General features: G+C 38.3%; 1 protein-coding gene across 5 annotated transcripts in view; it reads left to right on the top strand.

The window, feature by feature from the left end:
• Positions 1 to 27800, top strand: part of NSMCE2 (NSE2 (MMS21) homolog, SMC5-SMC6 complex SUMO ligase) — a 231202-nt gene that overhangs the window by 90106 nt on the left and 113296 nt on the right. The window lies entirely within an intron of this gene.

Here is a 27800-nt window from a genome sequence, read left to right as displayed (position 1 = left end):
CCAAGCCCTTCTCCATTTCTTTCTGCTCCTGCTGCTCCATTACTCTCAGGCTCCTGTGTGATCCCTGTTCCAGGAGTTGCCTCTTGTCAGTTTTTGCTAGAGTGAGTGATGGTTCTAAAGTATAGGTCTGGTCATTGGTCATGGTTGTCCACTGTGTGTCTTTGAAAGGCCCTCCCAACCCTCCTGGAATAAAGATTGTTCTGGCAACCAGACTTTTTTTTTTCCTTTTCTTTTTTCACTTTCTCACCACTTTTGTCTCTAGCCCTTTGATCCAGACACTTGCAGTTCCCAGGAAGTATTGTATTCTCCTTCACCTCCAGGCTTTCACACTTAGTAATCTCTTCATGAAATAGTCTTTGTACCCACCCCTGTCTTCACTTGGTTACGAAAAAGTTTACCCATCTGCCTTGATACAGATACCATGGACTTCATGGAGTCCTCCCCAAGGTAGGATCAGTACACAGCTATTACATGGGACCTTTCAGTTAGTTCAGTTCAGTCAGTCAGTCATGTCTGACTCTTTGCAACTCCATGAACTGCAGCACGCCAGGCTTCCCTGTCCATTACCAACTCCCAGAGCCTACTCAAACTCATGTCCATCAAGTTGGTGATGCCATCCAACCATCTTATCCTCTGTCGTCCCCTTCTCCTCCTGACTTCAGTCTTTCCCAGCATCAGGGTCTTTTCCAATGAGTCAATTCTTTGCATCAGGTGGCCAACATATTGGGACCTTTAGAGAAGCTTTAATCTGGTGAGGGATATCTAATGGTGAAGATTAGCATGTGAGATTATTTGACAAGAAGAGGAATTTGAAGTAAAGTTTATAGTGGCTTTGAAATAGGCTCTTTTGTTTAAATAGTGTGCAAAGTGGAAACCAGTACTGGGATACCCTATTTATAATCTGATATTTCAACATCTATGCATACCATCCTTTAAAATAAAATGTATTCTGTCCACTGCTTTAGGCGATGGTACATGCCAGCACAGACATACTGACTGAAATATATTAACTTTCTCATCTTGACTGACTCGACTCGAATAGCAAGTTCCCCTATGACCCCACCCCTAAAAATAGAAAGTATATTATTATGTTTTCAGAATTCCAGGCTTTGAGAAGCAGTAAGCTACTCTGTTTTGTTCTGATGGCCATTGGCTTACAGCTGAATTCTGATAGTCACATGAGCTAGAGACTGGAGTTTGAAGTTGGAAGAGAGGTGGAGGCCCCAGAGGGGCAGAAGTTTGGGAGAAGCATGTTAAAATGATAGGTTATAAATACCAACATTGTTGTTAATAAAATATGTAAACTGTATGTGAGGATCAAGCTTCAGCTTTGATAATGCAATGATAATTTAAGATAATTATTTAATAACTGAGTATTAAAGGTACAGAATTTATAATGAGATTCTTTAAAATGTTTTCCTGGTAATTGTGCTTTGGGGGAATCAACTCTAACAAAGATATTTCTCAGTGATATTTAATAGGAAAATTTGGAGACAAAGAGATGTTTAGAAAATGTTTTATCTTGTAATATTGAATTTTAAGGCAGTATAAGTATTGCATATGGATTCTGATCACCATTAGTGGGTAAGAAGCCGTGAATAGAAGTAGAAAAAGGTCCAAGAGACATAATGGGTCAAAATATTAAAGGGAGAAAGAGTTGTTTGCTTATTTTAGTTGAATTTCCTATTACATGCAGGAGATCTGGGTTTGATCCCTGGGTTGGGAAGATCCCCTGGAGAAGGGAAAGGCTACCCACTCCAGTATTCTGGCCTGGAAAATCGCAAAGAGTCGGACACAACTGAGCAACTTTCACTTTCTTTTTTCATGTTTGCATAAACTTCTCAGTCTTAATCCAAAAATTAGCCATATTTCAAAATTCATAAACTAAATTCCATAAAATAATAAGATAGGGAGATGGAGTTAGCTATAACTTTTGATTTTCTGTGTTTCTCCTTATTGGTAGTATTGATTAAGAGTTTGCTTCACTTCTTCTTTTGCAATAAAGTGCAGAAGTCACACCAGACTTCCCCTATCCAGTTCTGAAGCAAGAAATCCATTGTGTAGATTAAAAAAAAATTCTCATGGTGCATAAGGAAATAGAGATGACAGGTACTTGTTTGTTAGAGAATAGATTTTTTAAGTAAAAAAGCCAGCAATTACTTTTTATTTAGAAATTGTGCTTTATTGATAATTGGAATACCTTATTCTGTTATAATTAGATATACAGAAATCATTTGTGTTGGTTCTGAAGTTCAAAACTGCTGTGGGATAGCAGTTAGCGTTGTGACACCATCTAAATGTTCAGTTTTAAATTAGTGTTGGGTTTCCAACTCAGTCACCTTGTGGAATGAGCCACCCCAGAACTTAGTGACTTAACTAACCATATATTTGGCTTGTGCTTCTCTGGATTGGGGGCTTCCCTGGTGGCTTAGATGGTAAAGAATCTGCCTGCAATGTGGGAGACATGGGCTGGATCCCTTAGCTTGATGATCCTGCTACTAGTATGGCTGGGCTTGCTCACACAGTCGCAGCCAGCCGCCTGGCTGACTTGGAGGTTCTTGTTCTAGGGCGCCCTGAGTTAGGACAGCTTGTCCCTGCTCCATGTGGTCTGAGCCTCCAGCAGACTAGTTCAGGGTTTTCCACATGGTGGTGAAAGGGAGAAAAAACAGAAACAGAAGAACTCTTGCGGTTTCAGCTTGGAAATCACACAGTGTAACTTTTGCTAGGCTGTTGGTCAAAGCGGTTACCAAGTAGCCCACACTCAAGGGATGGTAGAGTGGACCCTGTTGTTTTGGTGGGAGGAGATAGAAAGTATTGATAATATGGCCAGGCTTTCAAGGAAATAACAGTTTTTAACTACTGAAACAACAGTGAGTGAGTGAGTGAGTGAGTGAGTGAGTGAGTGTGTGTGTGTGTGTGTGTGTGTGTGTGTGTGTGTGTGTGTGTTACTAACCTCTCCTTAATATGCAGCCCTCAAAATAAGGGGTAATTGAAGTAGGCTCATCTTTTTGAGTCATCCTTTTGATCAAGGACATGTTTATTCGGATATCAAAGCAACTAAAGAGATAATTTAGCATAAGTAACATTAAACTACAACTGGTTTACTTATATGATATGTGTGGAATATGGGCTTCCCAGGTGGCTTTAGTGAATAATCTGTCTGCCAATGCCGGAGATGCAGGTTCAATCCCTGGGTCAGGAGGATGCCTTGGCGGAGGAAATGGCAGCCCACTCCGGTATTCTTACCTAGAAAATCTCATGGACTGAGAAGCCTGTCAGGCTACAGTCCTTGGGGGTTGCAAAAGAGTTGGACACAACTTAGCAACTAAACAACAATAGCATGTGAATATACATTCAACAAATGTTTGTTAGAAAATGGCTGTTTAGTGCCTGGGTAAAGAATCTGCCTGCAATGCAGGAGACCTGGGTTCGAAACCTGGGTCAAAAAGATCCCCTGGAGAAGGGAATGGCTAACCCACTCCAGTATTCTTATCTGGGAATCATGTGGACAGAGGAGCCTGGCGGCTGTAGTCCATGGGGTCACAGAGTCGGACACTACTGAGCAACTAACACATACTTTCACATTAGGCTTAGTATCTGGGAATAGAGGAAAAAGAAATGTGACATATTCTTTTCTTTTCACGAAGTTTGTATTCTTACAGAATGGGCAAAATTTATATCCATTCAAATCACCAAGCATTTGTTATTGATGTGTCAGGGACTGGGCTTTCATCAAAGACTGTACACAGATGACTATGACTTAGTTCTTTTGGTGGAACAGAGAACTAGATATTTAAAATCACTGTCATTCAAAACAAAATAATATGTGCCATGAGAGAAATATAAACTGAGTGCTGCTGAATTAGAAAAAGAATAAGAGGAGGCAGATGATCCACTGCCAGGATATGTGATTCATATAATTAACACCTGAGAAGGGAGAGATCTTTGAAATCAGAGGGTGATGGCTTCATAGAGAAAATGAGTTTTGAATAAGACTTTGAAGAAGAGGTAGATATTTGAATTAAGTGAAGAGGTGAGAATTCTATTTTCAGCTTAGGATTGAGTTGTGTTTTCCCCAGAAAGTATTTAATTAAAGAGAGCCTTTCAAAGTGGCAAATATTTAAAGAGCGTGAGACAATACTGTAGACAGACTCTGTAGAAAACACTGTACTGGGAAGATGGCTGGCAGTTCTTTTCCCTCCAGTTGTGCCTCGGTTCAGTTTTCTTTCATCAGATTTTGTGTACTTTGGTTGGGAAACTGAGTAACGAGTATTTATCTTACTTTATAAGTGCTGTGTGCACTTCATTTTCACTTAGTAATGCACACTTTACTTATATATTGATTTGAAAAACAGAAATAAATATTGTGTGTCCCTGCTGACAAGGAAATCCAAAATTAACAAAAGTAAGGAAACCCCCATTGACTGATGTCAGACTGGTACTTTCTACAAGCATGCCTGGATCTATTTAAGATCTACATTGGTAGAAATTAATTGGGGAGTTTCCTTTCCTAAATTTGACAAACTTTCTGTTCTAGTTTGTTCTATTTAAACAATTTAAACTATTTAGATTAGAATTGATTAAAATGCATCTTATTGGAATTATGACTGAATGCCTCTAAGTCAGAATCCTACCATGTTTAAAAAATGCATTTTATTCAATGCTAATTGAATAGTATCATATCTAAACCAGTCACCAAAGTGGTCAACATAATTTATATAATTAATAATAGAATTTAAGAATCATGATTTTTATTTTAGTAAATCAGAGCCAATATTTCACTGTTTAAATGGTACTTAAAATATGTAAATCCCATTGTTTAGTCTGTCATTGCCTTGTCCTCTGAGAGCAGTGATGGTTGACTAATACTGTCTAACATTAAGATTACCACGTGATGAATTCATATAGATGTCTTTAAAACTTTTCTACCTTTTCAGTTATTTTTGAGTGATGAGAATTTTGAGAATTTATAATAGCTTTTATTATTTCATTTATTTTAATAGCTGAAATTTGTGTTCATTTCAAAGAGAATGTATCAGAGGGCTATTCTATATTGAAAATGAGATAACACATGAAAGTATTTTGTAAGCTGTAAAATCCTATGCAGATAAATAAAAGTGTGAGATGGAGATTAGCACTTATTCTTTCAAGGTCACACTAGTAGTTTATAGCTGAGGTTCTAGACTCACACTTTTTGAGTTCAAGTCTGGGTTTAACCCCTCACTATGTAACTATAGGTAAGTTAAAAACAAACAAAAAAACTCTGTGCCTCAGTTTCTCTGTCTATTAAAGTGGTATAAAAAGAATATACCCACTTCATAGGGTTGTTGTGAAGATTAAATGAATTAGTATATGAAAGTCCCTTAGAAGAGTAACTTGCACACAGTAAATGTTACATGTTAGCTCTTATTTTCATCACCAACATCATCACCCCGTCATGTAGAATGGGTAGATATTAATAACTGCTCTTAGATACCAGGCTAATCAGGTTTTTCTCTGTGGAGTTTTCCTTCTACTCTGTGATTTGCATTTTCATCAGAGAGTTTATTGAGGTCAAGGACTGAGTTTCATCCATTTTCATGTTCTCAGCATTGAGCATAGTTCCTGGCTTATAATAGACATTCAGGAACTGAATGGATTATATTGTATAATCACACACATGACTTTTTCAGAGAGAGGTACTCTTGGAGAAGTGTGAGAAAGTTGGTAGCATTTGGTGTCTGCATACTGTTAGTCTCTCTTTCTGATCTACCTTTTCTTTGCAGAGAAAAAATGGTTTCCTCTTGTTCCTCTTTGCCTGTCCAACCTGTCCTCCTGGAACCCTCTGCAGCCTCAAAGTAACCACTCTGGTGCCTTTGTAGGAAAGCTTTCTTGACCACTGCCACCCAAGATCAACTCTTTTTTTCTGTGCGCTGTGTACACAGACACACACACACACACACTCTCTCTCTCTCTCTCTCTGACCACTGCCACCCAAGTTCAACTCTTTTTTTCTGTGCGCTGTGTACACACACACACTCTCTCTCTCTCTCTCTCTCTCTCTCTCTCTCTCTCTCTCTCCCTCCCCCCACCCCCCGGCCCTCTTTAATGTTTTTATCTTTAGATTAGGGGATATATATGCCCATAGTGTAAAATTCACAAAGTACAAAAGACTGTGGTAAAAAGAAGGGTCTTTGCCTCCCTAAGAGGCAGTCACTGGTGCTGCTTTCTCATGGGTCCTTGTTTGAAGCGTGTGTGTGTATGTGTGTGTGCTGATGGTAGCATATTAGACACACTCTTTTACTTGATGTTTTTATTTTTAATTCACTTAATAGATTTTGGGTATTCTTCCACATCAGTACGTTAGGGTGTTCTCATTTGCGTTAATGGCTACATAGCAGCTCATCATGTTAACCAGTTCCCTGATGGTGGGAATGACTGTTTTTTATCGCCATCATTACTGCAACAAATATTCTTAATGTAAATAAAACTCCACGCCAGTAGGCCTGTATCTGTGAGATAAATCCTGGGAAGTTGCTGAGTTAAAGGATATGTGAATTAAAAATGTTTTAGTTTGGAGGACAAATTGCCCTTCATAAAGATTATATTAATTTTTTTTTCAATCAAAAATGTATGGGAGAGCCTATTTCCTACATACTGGCCAACTCAGGTGTTGCTAAACCTTTTTGGTCTTTGCCATGTACATAACCCAGGGAAACTGATTTTATTCCACTTACTGTTATCCTTAGAGTATTTCTATCTTACATATGTTATCAACTCTTTGCAATCTTGAATAATCTCATATTTTCATTGACTATGTTCCTTAACTTATAGGAGCATTCTATTTTCTGATGTTCTTTTCCATTGACATTTGCTTGACAAACCATATAGCCCAAGTTTTGACTTGGAAAATACACTTGCCCTTTTATGCATCTTTGCATTGTTTTGCCCCCTCAGTTACTTCCAGGTCATAGTGCTCTGTCATTGTTGTCCTAAATGGGCAGAATCTGTTTTTGTAGTTTATTTTATACTAGTTGGGATTCCCTGGTAGCTCAGCTGGTAAAGAATCCGCTTGCAACGCGGGAGACCTAGGTTCGTTTGATCCCTGAGTCGGGAAGATCCCCTTGGCAAGGGAAAGGGTACTCACTCCAGTATTTTGGCCTGGAGAATTCCATGGACTGTATAGTCCATGGGGTCACAAAGAGTCAGACACGACGGAGTGACTTTCACTTATATTGGTTCCTGCCTTTGTGTTAAATATTTTAATGAATATGGCCAGTGTCTGTTACTATGTATATATGACTCATTCCGAGTACTCCAACCCAGCCTGTTTACTGGTTCTGACTTTTACCTTGTCAGAGATGCTAACACAAATTCACTTAAAAGATATCAATAAGATGTTATGACTTTTTTCCTAGTAACCCCAGAGAGAGCCTTTCTGGGTCTGCTCTGCAGAGCTGCTTGAGTTAAGTGGGAAGAATCTCTTAAAAGATGGCTGTCTCGGGTAACGAGGAAGCTTAGGGACTTAGCTGAGTCAATGGAGTGCCCTGCAGAGCCGAGGCCATGAGATCCAGACGGCTCTGCAGGGAGGCCTGGTTCTTCACCAGACGGTCACATGCACTCCTCCAGGGAGCACGATGAGAAAAGTAGAGTGGGCAGTGACATTGTTAGCCAGGCTGAAGATTGAGGTGTGGGGGGATTCAGGTAAGTGGCTTAGAATCAAACCATTGAAAGTCATTGCCAGGGTATGAATTATTTTGATACTTTAGGTATCAAAATACTTTACCTGGGATTGTTAATCAGGTAAGAGACACAGTGGGCTAGAAAGTCCTGACTCAGAATCGAAATAATTTCTTTATTAAAATAGCATTTCTAACCATGCGATAGGAGAGGTCTGCTGATACAGTTGTACAGTTTATTATACACTACACAAAAGCACCTGGCTGAGGTGGCAAGGGGTGACTAAATACCAGCCTGTGTTCTAATCTCCAAGGCATGCATCCAGAGTGCCTGGAGGAAAGGGTGCCTTTTGGTAATTCATCTGCTCATTCAAATGCTCAGGGCAGGCAAGCAGAGGCTTTGTTCCATTTATCTCATGTCTTGGACTTAATGCGAAGAACATTCTCTGATCTGTTTTTAAAATCCTGGGATTAGAGTGTAATAATATTTTCTGGTCCAAAAATTGCGTTCAACAGTAAATGATAGCAACTGGTCTTAATTCAGTTCACTTTTATGAAATGAGGGTAGGAAAGAAGAGAATGTAAGTATTTGACTTTGAAAGAGTAGGCTCCTTTATGAAAAGAAGTCTTGGACATTTGTGCTCTTTTTTCTTTTTAAGCCTCTATTCTCATCCATGTTGTTTCCTGTTTGAGAACAGTCACAGCAGAGTGCATTGGGCCTGAGAAGAACGTCTTTTCAGCCTTTATTGAATTATCTCCATCCCAACAGTGTGACGAAACTCTTCCTGTTATTAATTGCATTCTCATTTGGCCAAAGGGTTAGCCATTCTGAAAAGTGATTTGAATGTCCATATCCTTCCCAGGCCTAAGCATCTCTCTTGTATTTTGATAAATGAACATTTTTATGGACTGATTTGGCTTACATTTAGTGGCATAAACAAGAGAGTCTGCATAAGGCCTTCATACTCTCCCTTTCTTTCCGCCTTCTCTCTTTGTCTCTCACTTTCTCTCTCTCTGTATAAAATGTTCCAAATCACGTAGAGCTCTGGAGGTCTGTAGGCCACATTAGCCTGAAATGTGAGTTTGGCTTGGCTCACTCACTGTTGTGATTTGACACACAGTGTTGTTTTTAAATGCATTTAGATAAGAGTTGTGCTTCTTAGTTAGTCACTATTCTGACCATTCCCTTTTGTTTTGTATCTGGTATACTTTAACTGTGTTACCTTGGTTGGTTTTTAAGTTTGCGAATTAAAATCCTTAGTAGAATATAAGTTTGCCATCCTTGCTTTACATTTAGGATTCCCTGTGATCATAGAGTTAAAGCAGGAAACTAGAAGATAGAATAAAATTCTGCCCCAGAGAGTTATTTAGAGAAGCATTTTACATTGAATAAATAATATTTTTACTTCTAGTTTTGAAATGTTTTTGAATATTATCATTTCACACTGATATCATACCCCAAGCATTCCTCATATTGAATTACCATTAACCTGGGCTGGGCCTTATAGCAAGATAAACATCAGGTTGGTAGACAGAATTAGAATACTGTATCAAGGTCTAGAATACCAAGGGTCAGTAGTAGCCCAGCCACTTCCAGCCAGAATATACACAGACAGTGAGGTCAAGACAAGTCATAAGTCAGAGCAAGGTAGACAGACTAGAAAATCATAATAGCCTCCAGGGCTCGTGGGAAAAGGAGAACCAAGATTCTGGGCCTCTAAGGACACCAGGAAATATACGAACATGAAAGGGATGAAATCAGAGTTGGCAGAAAAAGAGGCTGGAACTGAGCAAGGCAGCTAAGTGGTGGGGGCCTAAAGTCCAGACAAGGGGACTCAGGGTCCTTGATAAGGAAATAGATCACTGAGGGAGTCAGTATAGGGCATGATATCAAAGAAAGGAGTCTGCCACAGAGAAGCCTCATTTGTTTAGATTTTTCTTTTTAATTAATAGACATTTTTAAAAAGAGCAGATTTAGGTTTACAGAAAACTTGAGCCTATAGTGCAGAGATTTTTTGATATGCCCCACCTCTGAAGCTGCCATTTTTAGCATATTGCATATTTGTGTGTTATATCAGTTACAGCTGATGAACCAGTGTTAACATATTATCATTAACTAAAGTCCGTCATTTCCGTTAGAACTCAGTCTTTGTATTATACTGTTCTATGGGGTGTTTTGGTGGTAAAATATATGTACCACAAAACCTATCATTCCAACCTTTTTTCAACATACAGTTCGGTGGCATCAAGTTCACCTTGTACAGCCATCGTGACTGTCCCTCTCTGACACTTCGTCATTATCCCACACTGAAACTATGCCCATTAAATGTGCCCCTTCCCACTCCTAACCCCTGGTAACCACTGTTCACTCTGTTAGATACTTCATATAAATAGAATTGTACAATACGTGTCACTTTGTGTCTGGTTTATTTCATTTAGCACAGTGTCTTCAAGGTCTATTCTGTAGTATGTATCCGAGTTTCATTCCTTTTGAAGGCTGAATAATATTCCATTGCCTGTGTATACCACATTCTGTTTATCCATTCAGCCATCAATAAATACCACCTAAGAGCGCTAATGCTACTAATGGACTTTGGTATACAAGTATGTTTTTAACTCCTGCTTTCAATTCACTGGAAGTGGAACTGCTGAATCAAATGTCATGTATCCACCAGTGTAATATAAAGAATAGTTTCATTGACCTGAAAATCTACTTCAACTCTTCCTCCCTCCCCATCTTTGTCTCTGCTTAAATTTTAGAATGTTCCTTCTGTGATGATTTAATTACTGTTTATACTTCTCTTAATATGGAACTTTCAGGTAAAGATGAGTAGAATCCCTGGGATTAATAGAATTAGTGAAATCGGGGATCAAGGGAGTCAAAAAGCAAGAAATTCTGAAAGATTATTTTTCATCTCTTTGGCTTTTGATTGTGAAATTTACCTATACAATAAACACAGGGGTAACAAATACAGAGCTTTAGAATGCATGGGTTTCAAATAAGATGTTTTATGGGGAGAGAGTTTTATAACTTACCTGTTTATTTCAGAGAGCTATATTAAGCATCTGCTGTATGTCAAGTCTTGAGCTAGATGCTTTCCGTGGAAGTTAAGATGCCACTCATGCACGTCAGAGGCAATGTTAGGAATTTCCACCTTTTGCATTGACTGAGCAACCCCTTCACAGTTGTTCCCCAAGAACTGTGTTGCGAAAGATGTCTGTTATGTAACTACACTTGCACTAGGCTTTTTTCAGTCCACTCGCAGTAGCTTTTGAGCCCCCATTATGATTTTCAGGGGGTCCGCGTGCTCTTGGCATCTTGATAGGAGAACTGCCTGGCCAGCTTTCTGACTCAGAGTGACTGACCTTGTGCCCAGTGCTGTCACTGAAGCTGTGCTGAGGTGCTCTGTGTGGCTGTTTTCCAGACTTGCTTACTCGGATTACCATTTCTCTGTCTTCTTCAATTGCTTGCTGACCTAGGCTTTTCCACTGTACTTCTTTTGTGCTGATGCCCCATTAAAATGTAGGGGGGAAAGAGCAGGCATTTACTGGGGTACAGTGTGAAGGGGAGAGGGCTCTGTGTTTCAGGTGGCTGTGCTTGTGATAGCAGGGGTCTCCACGCTTTTTATTGTTTTCTCCTATGGGCAGGAGCACACCCTTCTGATATTTAATTACTCATTTTTATACATGGTCTGCATAATGTTGATATGTACATTATTAGTGAAACCTAGTCTTACCCCCCCTCATTGTTTAAACAAAAGTTCATTTTAAATAAAATTACAAGAGTTTGCATCCTGGAGCACATGCTTCTTACTCTGAAAACCTGGACTGGGACAGCTAGCTGTAATATTTCTTTGCTGAGCATAACAGTTAACCACTGTATACAACTGTAGCATTGATTCTGTAGATAAAGCTAAGGATTCTACAACAGCTGTAAATAGACAAGTAGCTTTAATTAGAGGGAGGTCCTAGCATCTATTCCGTAGTCACTGTGCTACTCAAGTGAGTAGCTGTCACACTTTTCCCTTTGCTAACCATAGGTTTGTTTTCTATATCTGTGAGTCTGTTTTGTAAATTCAGGTCATTTGTATCATTTTTTTAGATTGCACGTGTAAGTGATATATGATGTTTGTCTTTCTCTGTCTGACTTACTTTACTTACTATGGTAATCTCTAGATCCATTTATGTTGCTTCAAATGACGTATCATTCTTTTTTATGGCTGAATAATATTCCATTGTTAACATATACTGTATCTTCTTCATCCATTCATCTGTTGATGGACACTTAGGTTGCTTCCATATTTTGACTGTTGTTAGTAGTGCTGCTGTGAATATTGGTGTGTATATATCTTTTTGAATTAGAACAACTAATATTCTTTAGATACCCTGTGAGTGTTTATATTCCCAGACTCTGACCATTCACTGGGTATGATACTGTGTAATGATTCATTTAGTAATTGTAGTCCACATTTCCTGCTGGTTTTGCTGGATACTTTTTAAGCACGTTAGTTCCTTGTGTCTGCACCATCAGCAGTTTGTGATTCTTAATACAAAGCCAAATAAAATCCATGAACAACAATCCACTAAAGGTACTTTAATAGTACAAACTTTTATATGAATCATTAATAGGATCCTCTCTATGTAGTTGCTATTTGGGGTCTGGAGGGGCAGACAGTCAAAAGGAGATGAAAGAATAAGTTGCATTTAGTGTTTCCAGTGTTCCAAAGCTTGGATATAAATGAAAGATGATCATTTCTATTTAATTTATCTGGCTAGATTCCTGTGCCTAATGGCTGCATATATACCATAAACACTGTGAAGAAGCAACCATGGAAACACTTGTTTTCTTGTTGGGCTAAATTTACTCTGGGTTGAATATTAACACAGTGCCTGGCAGTACTTTAAAAGCAAAAATAGCTTAAGCGTGACTCACTGTGAGTCATTTACTGCTAGTGGGGCTATACTGCCTAGAGCTTGACATTGAACGAGTTGGCAGCCTGTATTGCTACATTTTTTCTAGGAACTCTGAACACATTTCATTCTTGTGAATTCGCTTGTGCAAGATATTAAATAGAGTAATATGTTTATTTTGTTTCAAAGTCAAATGAATTTGAGAATGGTGAAACTAAAGTATTTTTCTTGGGCTTTCTGGAAAAGCCAGATTCTCAGAATTCTCCTGTGGTTAAGGACTTACTTTATTTTATAAAGAATTAATCAGATGTCATGGAGATTTTGTTTTAGATGCTTGGGCTTTTCTGATCAAAAACTTCAGACTGCCATGAAACCCACTGCAAAAAACAAGCCTAAGCTTTACTACCAAGTCCGATTCATTAATTTTCCAACGTTACCTGACATGATGGATTGTGCCATTCAGAAAGCTTTTTCTTTTACTTTTTCTTACCACTTCTTTAAAAAAAAAGTACAATGAGGCATGCAGCATAGCTTGCCTGGGGTTTAGTTGGGTGTGTGACGGTAAACTTCTCTCTTATTATTAAAGGTTATATAATGGGACGTTCATTGGTTTTGAAAGGCAGACAAAACCCACCCACAAGATTTCTATTGGCCCTTTAAATGCCTTGCGTGTCTTTCCCTGGGTAACCCCTGTGGTTGAGGAAGGAGTGAGTGGCTTGTTGGCTGACTGCAGGAAAACCTCTGAAGGTTCCAGCTGATCTCATCTGGGCTGGGGTCAGAAACAGCTAGGAATCTAAAAGTGCATATATGAGGATGGTTTTCCCTTGATGTTGCAATCTTTACTTTAACATGTTTTTGTGTTTAGTTTCTGGAGTTGCCTAACAATATAATTTCAATTGAGGCTTAGTTTCAGCTCTTTTATTATGATATGAACTGTGGAGGAAGAGGATTTCTTTTTTTTTTTTTCCCTATTTAAGGGCATTATCATTTTGCAGAATTCAGTGATTTGTATAGAAAGACAGCCTAAAACCAAAATGAGCCTAAACTAATGCTTGATATTATTTTGAAATTGTTTTACCATAAAATTCTTACATGAAGAGATGTAACTCTGGCAGAGAATTTCAACATAGTTGCATAAATGCTGTTTCATATTACAACTTGTTCTCTGCTTGACTTCATTGAAATTAATAAAAGGACTCTTTCAGAAGGATCTGGTGAGTTAGCATCATGATTAAAAAAAAAGGAAAGGACTTACTCATACTGTATCCTGTGTTGCTAAGTTTTCAAAGTTAGCTATCTCGACCACACCCAAAAAGCCCTTTCATAAGACTGAAATCCACTTATTCATTTATGCTGGCTTAGAATTTTCTTCCCAGTAAAATAAAAAGTAGAAGAGCTGAGATCGGTTGTGAAGTTTCCCTGAGATATAGGTTGGTTTCATGAAGAACTAACATTTGGAAATTGAGTTGCTGCCAAATCGTGAATGTAATATGTGGTTCCTTGTTCTGTGGTTAAAGAGATCCTGTAAAGCTGGGCTTTCTGATTTGGGCCTGCTGGGTGCTAAAAATATCCCAAGGTGTTTTCTGTACCTCCAAAGGGGTACCATCACCCTGCTGTAGATCTAGAAGAGAGGATGCCAGTTCAGGTATAGCCTTCACTTATGTCTCAGTCATGTGGTCTCTCTGCTGCTGCATTTTGGCTGCATATAAATGAGTTAGTAGTTTGTATGGCTTGAAAATTAACTCAACAAGTTTTAGTTAACCAGCCTTTTCTGGGTTGCAAACTGAGGGGGCCTGTTCTAAATGAGTCTCAGCATAGCCCAGTAGCCACTCTGTTATGCAGTTACGTAGATGTGCTTTGTCCATAGAAATGTATTAATTAAAACAACATAAAGACTTCACACAGGGTCTAGCACAAAGTAGGCACTTAGTAAAAACTCATTAAATCTGAATTTATTTATGCGGCAAATATTACAGCCTTATTTGATCCACAAAGCTTTGTTCTTTTCCTTTCATTCATTCCTGTACTCAAACATTTATGAACTCTTATTATATGCGAGAAACTGTGAGATATTTGAGACAAAAAATTAGTAAGTCTTCAAGAAGTATATTCTTAACTTGGAAAGGCAAGTTATTGAATACATTAGTCATATTTTCTTTCTTTCTTTGCTTTTAGATTTGGTTACAAGGATTTTGTTACCTTGCAGTTAACTTAAAAAAAAAAAAAGACACAGTGACAATCATTGCCCTTCTTTAAGCACTTCCCGTGTAGCCAGCTCTGTTCAAGGTGCTGTGAGCTGGGTAGTGGTATCATATCCATTTTACAGAAGGGGATATGGAGCCTCACAGAAGTTGAGCAACTCGCCCAACTTCATATTCATGATTCAAACCCAGAATCTGGCTGCAGAGTCCATGCCCTTAGCCCTTACGTCAACTGCCCTTTGGTGACTGCCTTTGTTGAGGAAAAAGAAAGAACTCTTTAAAAGTAGGAGAAAAAGAGGAAGTCAACACACCAGTGATAATATGATCTCTTTTGTGAGACATGAGGTTTTTTTAAAATTGATTTTGGAATTCTGTTGCTGAAATTAAGTGGCCTCTTAACTGGGCTACATCTTTGAGAGAGACCCATCGCATATGCAGCATATGTTAGGCCATGTGTGCTGATCCCTAAAAGGAGCTGAGTCTGAAAACTTCATGTTTTTTTGCATTACCTCAGAGACAAAGTCCAGCTCTTAAACCAGAGCTGGGTTCTGCCACCCAGAGAGGTGCGGCGGGGCAGCGCCTGGAAACAGCCTGGCTGACAGTGAGGCCTCTTCCTCCAGCGGGAGGCAATGCCACTTCTCACCCTGTGGCTCTTTCAAGCTCTCTGACATCCTGTTTCTTGCCCTTTCAACTCCATTCACTTCAAACCCTCCGATTATTTTTTTTATGGTCAACACTATTAGACGGTTATTCAGAGCCCCACAGCTCTTGTTTCTTCCTTGGCTTCGTCCAAGTTCCTGAGAGCTTCAGAAGGGGAGGAAGAGTTCACCCTGTTCCCACATCCAGTCTTTCGCCAGCATCTCCCTGCGATGCAGGGTCTAAAGGTACAGTGAGTGAAGAATCTTCTCCAGGGAGGTCCTGATAGTTTATTTGTTCGTATTGTGCATTTGGGCACTTTTGTTTTTATTTAGTAAGATGCTCCCTTTTTTATTTCTCAGTTTATTTTTACAGGAAAGTGTTCTCTTAACATTGGGAGCAGATTACACTTATTTGCTGAACAGAGTTGTTTGCACGGATGCTTGAGTTTTCACTTCAAGGCAGCACTGCTTTTGGCAGTTGTAAACAAATTATTGTATTTTTTTGGCAGGGTATAAAATAACACACTTTAACTTGAGGTTGAATGCATTTCCTAGTACAGTATTAGCGTTTTCTTATTCTTCAAGTGATGATTTCCAAAAGATGATTTTTTTAATAGAGTTGTTAGTTTTTAATCCAAGTATATCCTTCTGTCCAAGTTGCCCCCACTCAGCACCCACCTATGTAGCACTTTATTGGCACCTTTGATTCAATACAACCTTTATATTTATTTGTAAAAAAGAATACATAAACTTCCTTCAAGACAACCAGAATCAAGCATTTCGTCCAGAGCTTTTCCTTGGCACATTAAACTGATATATTGGGAGGTAAGATGCTGTACTTGGGAAATAAAGGCAGTCCTACCCCAGACTCATTATAATTTTTGACTAAATATTCTTGTGACGCAGTCTCTGTGTGCTCTTTCTTTTAAACATGTCCAATCCTGACGTTTTAAAATAACATTTTATAAATTTGCCAGGAAGGGAAGGTGACCATACAATTATCAGATGGTAAATTCTAATCATGGGACATTCACGTGGGTCTTTTGTAATTGCAGACAGTGCGTCCATTGTAATTGAAGATAGTGCAAATGAGGACATGGGGTGGCTGGGAACAGAGGATTGAGAGGTGAGCAGCTGCTCTGTGCTGTGTCCCCTCGATCGTGACCAATGCCTGCAGCTCAAATCAGTTCTAGATCTTACCCTCGACGCTTGGGGGATCTTGAGGGTTTGGGAAGCCAGTTTAGGCATTGCAGGCAACTCTCATTAGTGTTTTCCTAGGTTTTCACTTCTGACTTCTGGAGAAAGGAATGCCACTTGTTGGAGAGGGAGTGGGGATGAATCTTGAGAATAAGAGTATGGTTTTGGAAGTGGAGTTGGAGTGGGTACGTAGAAAAGAGGGAGAAGCAGAGGAATAGACACAAATCGGGGAGAAACTTTGGGGAGGAAGACAGTGGAGAGGAAGAGACAACTTTCTCCCCACTTGCTGCTCCCTGTTCAACAATCTGGTTGTTTCTGCTTTCTCCTTAGCTTCCTCTTTTCCCTGCCCCTTCGATGGCTCTGCCCTCCGAGACTCGTTCTCTCATCCTCATGCCTCACCTGTCTGTGTCCTCTCAATCCCGTCTCCAGCCCACTCATGCACCTCCGTCAGCTTCCCGTTAGCGGCCCTGCCCCGCTCTGCAGAGGGGTCCACCTGGAATCACTTAGGATCTGTTTTCTTAGAATCAGCCTTGACGACCCAGCAAGCGTAACCAGCCTTTCAGGTTCCCTTCAAGTTAGAATGAAACCCTGTGCTCATCTTTTTCCATCTTCCAAAAAGCTTGGACAGTCTCCAGATCTGAGACAGAAGATAGCAGAGGACCTGCCGTGTCCTGGACATTGGGGTGGGGTTCTTGTTAACCGCATCCTCACTGGTCCTGTAGAGAACAGCGAGGGAGCGTGGGGGTTTCCCCACATCTGTGCTGCTCAGACAGGGCAAGTCACACAGCTGACAAGCAGCTGACCTGGATGCCAGTTCAGTCTCTGCCCCTCCAGAGCTGGTGCTTTGCTGCCTGCTGAATAACTAGTCAAAGGTTTACTTACTCTATCTAGAATTCAGGAAAGCTTTTATTAACATCTTCTTCTAAACTGTAGCATTAACACTTGGTGTCGAACGATGTCTACACAAATATATTGCAGTTAATATTAAAAATCAGAACGTCTTTTACTGGGCTCATAAAACTTCTTTAGTATTTGCAAATCAGGTTAAGCTTTAATTAGAATTTCTTGATATTAATCCTTTTTAAGATTACTTTTCTAACTATGCAAACGTTTATGTCATAGAAAATTCAAATAACACAAAAGACAAAAGATAAAAATCACCTCTAATCCCACCACATAGTAATGGCTTCTATATTTCCATAGTCTGTTTTTCTTATAAAACATATCCTTGCAAGATTGGAATCAGTTTTGTGTTCTGATTATTTCCCTCACTATAGTGCGAGTTCATAATGTATCTGAAAATATGATTTTAAATTGATATCTAATATTCCATTTAGGTAGCATGATTTTCCTCTTTGAGTCATTACTCTCTATTAATATTCACTCACGAGTAGTCTGTCAGTGGATGATAATTGATTTTATCAGTTTAATAGTTTAAAAATAATATCTTTTTCTTTGCACTGAGTCTGAAATATCAAAAATTTACCATTTTCAGGTCAATTCTTTGTTATTTTAAATTTACATATTGGAAGGATTAGTAGTATATTTTTCAAGTAGAAGTTGTTTTCTAAAAATTACTTCAGAAGTTGAAACAAGTGATTGGTGTTTTGTTCTGGTAAAAATTTATTCATTTTGAAAATGTTTTGATACATTTATTCAACCAGCAGACCTTTATTAAATCCCTCCCAGTACAAGGTGCTAGTTGCTGAGAATTAAGAGAAGAAGCATGCTTTCTGCCTTCAAGAAGCTTGTAATTCACACAGGTAACACAGATAAGCATAATTTTATATTTAATACAAATATAGTAGTAATGTTATAACAGAAATAAATACAAAAATAAAGCTGTAAGCAGTGCGCATGGAGAACACGAAGGAAAAGTGGTTAATTCTGGTTGGTAGAAGACTCCCTGGAAGAGCTGACATTTGAGCTGGGCCTTGAGGCATGGGTAGCATTTCATTTGAGATGGCAGTTGAAGGACATGTGAAGCAAGGGCATAAAACACAGAACCACAGAGAGCTGAGAGCACGTGTCACATTTGAGGCAGTCATGTCTCCCAGATGGGCTGGTGTTTTATGTGCCAGGGTCATGGGGTCAAGTGTAATGGGAGTGAGACAGAGGGCAGTAGTAGCATCAAACCTAGAGCAAGAAGGGATCAAACAATTGATGATTGATTAGTGTGTGTCTGGTGGCTCAGATGGTAAAGCGTCTGCCTGCAATGCGGGAGACCTGGGTTCAATCCCTAGGTCAAGAAGATCCCCTGGAGAAGAGAATGGCAACCCACTCCAGTGCTCTTGCCTGAAAAATTCCATGGATGGAGGAGCCTGGTAGGCTACAGTCTGTGGGGTCACAAAGAGTCGGACACGACGGAGCAACTTCACTGGTAGTGTGTGTCTGACTCTGTGCTACGTTCCTTCTCATTCATTGATGATCTCATTTGATTTATGTAACAATTTTGTGAGCTATTAATATCACCACTTTGGAAGATGGAAATAAAAAGCTCAAGAAGCCTAAGTGATTTCCCCCAAAATCACAAAGCTTTATGAGAGGCAGGACCAAAACTCAAACCTAGGCCTGAAGGTCATGCTTTTTTCCCCACTACAAGTGTAGAGAGTTGTAAAAACCACGTTCATGTTTGGATTTTTGTGTAGGTTGTGCCTTTGTTTTTTTTTAATGGAGTATAGTTGCTTTATAGTGTTGTGTTAGTGTCTGCTCTACAGAAGAGTGACCCAGCCCTACATATACATGGATCCCCTCTTTTTTGGATTTCCTTCCCACTCAGGTTACCATAGAGCCCCAAGTAGAGTTCCTTGTGCCATAGGGTAGGTTCTCATTAGTGATCTGTTTTATACATAGTAGCAGTAGTGTGTATGTGTCAATCCCAATCTTCCAATTCATCCCACCACCACCCCCCTTGCCCCTTTGATATCCTTTTTTTTTTTTTTTTGTATGAGTGATATTATCTGACTAATGAAGGTACTTCTAGTGGCAGAGCAAAGAAGAATTGAAAAATGATATTGCAAGAAATGAGACAAGATGGAAGACTCTTGCAGAAATCAGAGTAGGGCATGGAGAAGCTGAGCTCCTGCGGAAGTGGCAGGACTGGAAGAAGAGGAGGTGGGAGAGGCGTAGAACGGGAGCCCTTAGGAGACCGACAGTCTGCAGGCGGTTAGGACGTCTAGGTTAGTCTTCCTGACTTCTGAAAAATCACGTACTCTTTTTTCCCTTACAAAACCCCATGTATTTGGAAATTAAATGTTCACTTTTCAATGATGATTATATGGTTGTGTAATTAGAAAGTATTTATAATAGAATAAAAATGAAAAGGGAATTTACCAGAATTTGTTGCATACAGCTGAAGCTGCTTAATGCAGTTAAATACAATGTGGAGTCTTGAATATCATATGAAAACTAATAATAGACACTAGTGTAAAATTTTGTGAAATTTGAACAAAATCTATACTTCAATGATACTGTATCACTTGTTAATTTCCTGTTTTTTTTTTTTTTACAACATAGTATTTCTTTATATTCTCAGAATTGAATTAGAAGTTTCACTCCTCATTCAGAAAGAACTTCTATAATCACCAAGATGATAAATTTTCTAGACATTTAGCAGTAATGCTAGATGCCAAAATACATGAAGCTATATAAAAGTTTTGAGTGAATATAAATTAGAAAGAAGTCTAGCATTCTGTTCATGATAAGTCAAACAAGTGGAATCAAAATGTCATAATTTTTTTAGCTAGGCAAAAATTCATACATTTTCTAAAATATGCATATTATACATACTGTATACATATATGTATACAAAAGCTTTTTACCTTGGCTTGATAAAGGCTTGAAAAAGAACAACAACAACAAAAAGAGACAGAGAAATTGGAAAACATAAACTAAATGAAATGGGAGCACTGAATGTGAAATAGAAAAAGTAAAAATCACATACCCTTAATAAATACTTTTGAGTTTGAATCCAATATGAAGGTTTTCATATTTAATCCCTTCTCCTGTGGATTTTTCCTGTGAATATCATTTTAGGGATTACTGGAATTAATGAAGAAGAATGGGTGTTCTGGGAGGTTGGCAAGAAAAAAGAGTAGAATTGAATTAGAGTTGGTTTTGGACATGATGGGTCCAAGATAACTGAAACAGTGCAGTCTTTTGAAGATGCTTCATAGAAAGTTGGAAGTGAGTCCTAAAGATTGTGGAAGGAAAACAATACCAAGTTTATGTTGGTGGCTGATTGTTTTAATGTTTTATCATTTGATTCTCAACTAAATATTTACAGCATTTTGAAAATGTTATACTTGGCGGTCTAAATTAAAGAGTGAGTATTCTTAAAATAAATCTTTGTATAGCCTAAAACATGAAGGTCTTTTAGATTGTAGTTCATTCACCTGTTTAGACTTCTTAGAATATTCAGAGGTATCGGCCCTAAACAGGTCTTCCAAAGCAAGAGATTCTCCAAAGCTCAGAGTGTCTTACAAATGGCTTATGTTTTTCAGTGACTTTCTCAAAACTATAATTTTCATTTCCTTCTGGCCAACCCTCCCTTACTGAGCTAATACCTATAAAGCCTAACCCAGAATACTTTGAATTTACCAAGACCCTACAATTATATGATTAAAGACACAAATGCTGGTTGATGTTTTTTGGTTTGTTTTTATTTTCGGTTTGATTTTATTTTATTTTAATTAAGGGTACTTCAGCCCACAGAATCTTTTATCTTAATATTCAAACCATGTTTCCCTTTGGGGAAGTAGGGATGAGAAACAGCTGTAGTTCCTCTGTATTTCATGAAGTCCAATTAACTTTCTTCCTTTTGTCTATTTTCTGTTCAGTGTCAGTATCCGTATCCTTGATGAATATTTATTGAATGCCCAAGGAATAGTAGCACTATTGTAAGTTGAGCACATGCTGATGTGGAAAAGCACCTTTTCTGTTTTATTGCTTACTGGATAAAAGGCCCAAAGAACTATGTCAGGTTCACAAAATGAGTCTTTCGTGCAAAATAGATTCTCAGAACAAGTACCTGAAAATGGAAACCTTCCTGTTGGACAAAATGACAAAGCACAGTCAAATCCACGGGTCTCTGTAATCTTGCCGCCCCTCTCTCGCTTCGACGGCAGGGGGCAGCGGCGTAAGTTATGAATGCTGGCCCTTCTGTTCCGTGCGCCCTGGACACGACTGGCTGCATGGACAGCGAGCTTTTGAGGCTGAAATAGAAGATTAAGGCCTTGAACAAAATCACAGATTAGATCAGTGGTTGATAAAAATTACAGTATCTGATTTTACATCTAACACATATTAGCCTAATCTCTTGTTTTTACGTCTTCCAGAGAAATTTTGAGAAAACAAATATTTGGGACTGTTAGTCATAGAGTAAACCTCGTAGTCTCAGGATGTTTATAGTTGTCTTACAGGTAGTAGCAGGATGAGCCAGTAGACAGGAAGTGCTGTGCCACATAGTGGAGAGTTAGTAAATATGAACAAATGATTGCTGATATCCCTTCAGGAAAACAACTTGTTTCGGTAGCTTTTCAGTGAGTTCACAGTCTGTCGCTGCCGTGTCTTTGGCCAGCGTGCAACAGTATAATAATTCCAAGAGCAAAAAGTCTCTTAAGACCTTTCTTCTGGTTCTGCCATTTTAGTATTATAAGTACTCAGAGACTGACCTCTTCCAGACCTTTCTCATTCCCTGAAACAGTCTGTATTTCTTTTTGTGTTGCCACAGAACTCCGATCATACTCATCCTGACACTTTTGCACACTGTAGGTCACACCCACTAGTGAATAACGAGATGTTGTAAACAGCAACCCAATTGTAAAAGGTTGTGACCAGCATTTTATTAAAAAAAGAAAAAATACAGAATAGGGTAGATTAGAAAATACCATAGAGTGAACCGTGTATGGAAAGAGTCATGTTTCATAAAACTTCTGTTTCGCTTAGACTTGTTTGTTTATCCTGGGTTGCAGTATAAAATGTATTTCTTACTTTAGGTCATAGTTAAAAGATTTTTTTTGAAAAACACTTTGTTGCAGTATAAACCATATCATCATGTAATTGTTTTCTAAATCCATCCCCTCTGCTAGACTATGCACCTCTTGAAAAAAGGAATCACATTTTCTTTGTCTGTTAATTTCTGATAGCTGGAATAGATCTGCGTAACAGTAGATGTTTAGTGTTTGTGGAATGAATGAAAGAACTGAAATCTACTTAACTTCTCTGAACCTCATATTTTTCCTAAATTAGAATGTCACCCACCAGATCTCACAGTGTTCATGTTTAAAGTGGTTGAGATATGGATGTGAAAGTGCTTTATTGTAAGGATGATGTGCAGAATAAGGATTATCATCCAGCATAAACTTTGTTATTGTTGCTGGGCAGATAAGCTTCAGAAACTCTGAAACTCTTAAATCAGTATTCTAAAGATAACATATTTATTGCAGTACTATTAATAGTACTGTATTATCCCTTTTTAGGTTACAAGTTAGGAGACAGTCTTGAAAAATTAAGTATGTGCTTTTTCTTTTTCATTTTTGCTTTTTAAATTATGGAACAGTTAATTATAGAACATACAAAGTAGACACAGTATAAGATGGACTGCTGTGTACTCAGCTCCACCTTCTACCGACAGGCAGCAACTTAGAGCCAATTTTGTTTCATCTGCGTCCTCTCCTATCTCCTGCTTCCCTTGTTACTGTGAAGCGTTTCTTTTCTTCTCTCCCACTCCTCTCTCTCCCCCGACCCTCTTCCCTCTTTTGCTTACCTTTTCAAGTATGTAGAAATATTCTTAACATTCTTTTTTAAGATAGAGTCATAGTGCCAAGCAATGTAGGTTGGGAATTTAGACTAAAGTAATACAGCGCTGTGTGTGAATGAGCTCTTCTATGACAGGAACTAGCAGGTAAACAAGATATTTTATTTCCCAAGATTTTCATATGATGGTGACCAACTCCATTGCAAAACAATGATCACATTCCAGAGTCGTAAGTAGTTCTGGAGGCTTAGTTACACAATCACCAACTCTGTCATCTTCCTCAGAAATGTGACCTTACAGAAAAGTAAAGAGTCTGAAGCATGACAGGTCACTTTTAAAGCTTTTTGAAGTTTGTTTTCTATCATGTAAGAATCCTTAAGCTTTTGACCTCTAGCTAGGCAAGAAAAAATATCTGACTGAAACTTTTGAAATACTGTAAAACTATAATAAACTCCACTTTAAGACTATAGCCCCAGGCTGTAATATGTCACTCAGAAGTTAAAATCTACTTGGAAGAAAAAATTTTTAAGCATCATGTGTATTATTAATTTATAGTAATCTTTTTTTGGTTTTCATAATTTTGTGATTTGGGCCTTACTGTGATAAATATATAGATCCAAGTAATTTGAAACCCTAAAGATACTTAATTCTGTCAAATTTTACTTATTTAGAATTTTTCTTCCTTAAAGTCAAATGTAGAGACTTTTTTAATTTTGAACAAGGTATTGCTAAGTTTTACCCACTGCAGCAATTGAATAGTCCAAAACTGTGCATTTCTCAACTTAGTGAAAACCAATTGTTACTATTCTAACTCTGTGAATCACCAGGGTTTTTTCTCATTTGATCTCATTCTGCACAAACTACTCCATTTGACGAGTATTGTCTTGTACTGACTTATTTCCCATCAGCCCAATTATAAATTCAATATTGATGACATTTCTCCATTTTAGACCCTGACTCTATGTCCGTTTAATCCTGCCTCTCAGTGTAAACTGGAGTTAATTTTAGCCAGGTGAATGCACTTCCATATGGCCTCTCTGGGTGCCATTCTAACTCCCTGCTGTCTGATCATGGCACAACTCTCATTCATCAAGGCCACTTCCCCCCCATTCCTCTTCTCTAACTTAAGCTCTGCCAATCTTGTGGGACTCATTTCAAGTCCTACCTTTTCAAATAAGCCTTCCCCAGTAATATCTGTCTTCCTGGCTATTTTTATGTTTTGAGGGAAGAAGTATGACTTTATTTGGAAAGCTGACATACTGAGAAGATGGCAGACTAATGTCTCAAAATAACCATCTTATTGAGGTCTGGTTTCTGGCCTATTTTTAGTTCTTGATTTCCTGTGTCAGGTATATTTGCCCTTGAATATAATTTGAAAATTTCCCCCTAACTATAAAAGTAATATATGCTTCATGTAAAATTATTACATAGGATATTTGAAAGTGAAAAGATTGCTCCTGGCTTCCCAATTCCAGTCTGCAGAGATAACCACTGTTATGTGTCTTTACTGTCATATTTCTGCATAAGAGCAAGAATATACATGGCACATAGTACACACATACATGTTTATACACATGGAGATAGCTATAGATTTAGATATATTTTACACACATACACCATCTTATAGTTTTCTTTTTCCATTTGATGATGTATCTTGGAAATCTGTCCATGTCAGTAAATATAAGTGATTTCATTTAAACATGTCTCTCTATTGTGTCAAATTGTTTTATACGTATATATCTCATCTTCCTTCACAGAAGGAAAATGGAAACTCCTCAAGGGCAGGATAATTACATATTCCTTCTCTTTTCCATTCACTTATTCTTTACTCTTTGTGCATCTATTGCATATTTCGCTCTTCATGCTGTGGGAGATCAAAGACGTTTATTTCTCACAACCCCTAAGGGGTCAGGATCTAGCAGATCAGAATCTGTGTTTATCCTTAGAATTGTAACGCAGGAAGAGATTGAGAAGTGTCACCAATGTTTGTTACTGGAAATATGGCTGATTAAGTTATTTGAATAATTTTCTTGCCGAAAATTATTGAAGTTGTTGAATATATACAAGAACACATCCTCAGAGGAGCAAAGTCCTAAAACTCTAAGGAACTGTAAGGAAAAGCAAGAGTTCAAAGAAGCTTAGACAGAAAAACCTTTTGACAAAATTCAGCACCCATTTATGATTAAAAAAAAAAACCTCCAGAAAGTGGGCATAGAGGTGCATATTTCCAATATAATAAAGGCCATATATGACAAACCTACAGCTAGCATCATACTCCATGGTGAAAAGCTGAAACCATTCCCTCTAAGATCAGGAACAAAACAAGGATGTCCACTCTCACCACTTTTGTTCAACATAGTTTTGGAAGTCCTAGCTACAGCAGTCAGAGAAGAAAAAGAAGTAAAGGGAATCCGAATTGGAAAAGAAGAAGTTAAGCTGTCACTGTTTGCAGATGACATGACTATACATAGAAGATCCTAAAGCTGCTACCAGGAAACTGCTAGCACTCATCAGTGAACTTGGTAAAGTCGCAGGTTCCAAAATTAATACACAGAAATCTGTTGCATTTCTATACATTAACAACAAAAGATCAGAAAGAGACATTCAAGAAGCAATTCCATTTACTGTTGCATCAAAAAGAATGAAATACCAGAACTAACACTACTTTTTCCTTGAGGGCATTTGCTACTGCAGGCAAATTTGGACTTTGCTTGCATTGTGGGTAGTAAGACTACATAGAAACCTAGTAAATGATTAATATTAAGATTAGCATAATAATTTGGGGGTGGTGCAGAGTTTCTGGGGTACTCAGAATCCTCTGTTTATGGACCTGGTGGGAGCTCAGTAGGGTAATTTATTTTCTAAACTAGGCATTTTTGTTGTGTGTAATTTTCTGTATATGTGTTATAATTTAAAATAAAAAATTAGATGTGAGAGAACAAGTTATAAAACAATAATATGATCTCACATGTGTGTACATTATATAAATGTATATGTGCATGTGTGCCTATGTTCTATGAATAGAATGTGTAATATATAAATTCCACACATTGATAAAATACAGAAATTTAAAAATATATGTGTTTGGGAATGCAAAAGGTTATGTGTGTGTTTCATATACACAAAAAAGATGTGAAAGAGTATTCTCCAACTACCGAGGAGAACCTTGAGAGATAGAATAGGGGTGGGGAAGAAGCAAGAAAGAAATTTATTATACTTTGTGCTTCAAACCACTGTTAAATTTTTAAAATATTCATTATTATTTAGTATTTTAAAAAGACATTAAAAAGGATGGCTTCTGTTTCTGCCCTTAGATTTAAAAAAAGTGTTCCTTCCACCAGGCTCCATACCATTTGGCACAGTACCTTTTTTTTTTAATGTCTTATTCCTTGGCTAGACTGTAAGCTCTTAAGGGGAACAAGACAATTTTTATCTTTCTATTTCTTGTGTCTAATTAATCCTCATATATAGGAGAGGATCTATAAATGCTAGTAAAAAAATGAATGAATAAATGTACTTTAAAAAGAATTTAGGACTGTAGGTATCCAGTAGATACAGTGTTTCCTTAGAGTCTCTTGTTCCTTTTGAATATTATTTTGTATCTGGCACAGCAGTGGGTATAAAGTTGGCACAGTGAATACAGGTGGATTTGAATTTAACTGACACTTTGTGGAACCTGTAGGCAAATGTGCAGTCCGCCATGTGGTGCCCCTCTTGATCCCAGAAAGCAGAAAAATGCAAATACTCTCTGAAAATTAAACTAAGAAATGAACGTCTAACTGATTAAAGTCAAGAAAGGCAACGTGATCTTACAAGACATAAGGACTCTCTGGGTGCAGAAATTTGACTAACCTAATTGATGGTACTGACATCTTTAAAACACACAAACAGAAAAATGCTCAGGAGAGCATTTTCTCTTTCTCCAAAACAGAAGAAAAGAAAAACTCTTAATGAAATTGTCACGATACCTAACAAGGACTGTCTGACCAATAGCACCTGCCAGGTGGAGGCAAGCATCCAGCCTGCCTGGCAGGCAGATAGCCCCCTGTGGTACAGAGCTGAGAGCCTCATGCCATCTTGCACTGGAATCCTGCATAATTAACTCCACTTGCTCTGCTTCCGTGTGCACCAAGCTTCCGTCTGGTGATTTGCCTTCCCAAGGAGATAATGCACTATCAGGCTGATGCAGAGTCAGCATGCCTGATTCTTCTGTTGTTCACTGTAAATAATAAAGTCACCTTCTTCTTTTTTTATATACATCAGTGTCTTGTGAGTTTTGTTAGCATGAGTCTGCATTCCTGGGTCCAGTCAGTGAGATCGGGTACCAGAGTCTGCAAGGCTCATCAAGGTAAATACTACCTTGTGGGCATCTGTTGGAGCCAACTGCTGGATTTCCCAGGTGATGATGCCCATCTGTGTCATCTTGCTCCATGTCCCC

Source organism: Odocoileus virginianus, chromosome 15 (assembly GCF_023699985.2).
Source record: "Odocoileus virginianus isolate 20LAN1187 ecotype Illinois chromosome 15, Ovbor_1.2, whole genome shotgun sequence".
Classification (NCBI taxonomy): Eukaryota; Metazoa; Chordata; class Mammalia; order Artiodactyla; family Cervidae; genus Odocoileus; species Odocoileus virginianus.
The sequence above is the reverse complement of the archived record's forward strand: the minus strand, read 5'-3'. Positions and strand labels throughout refer to the sequence as shown.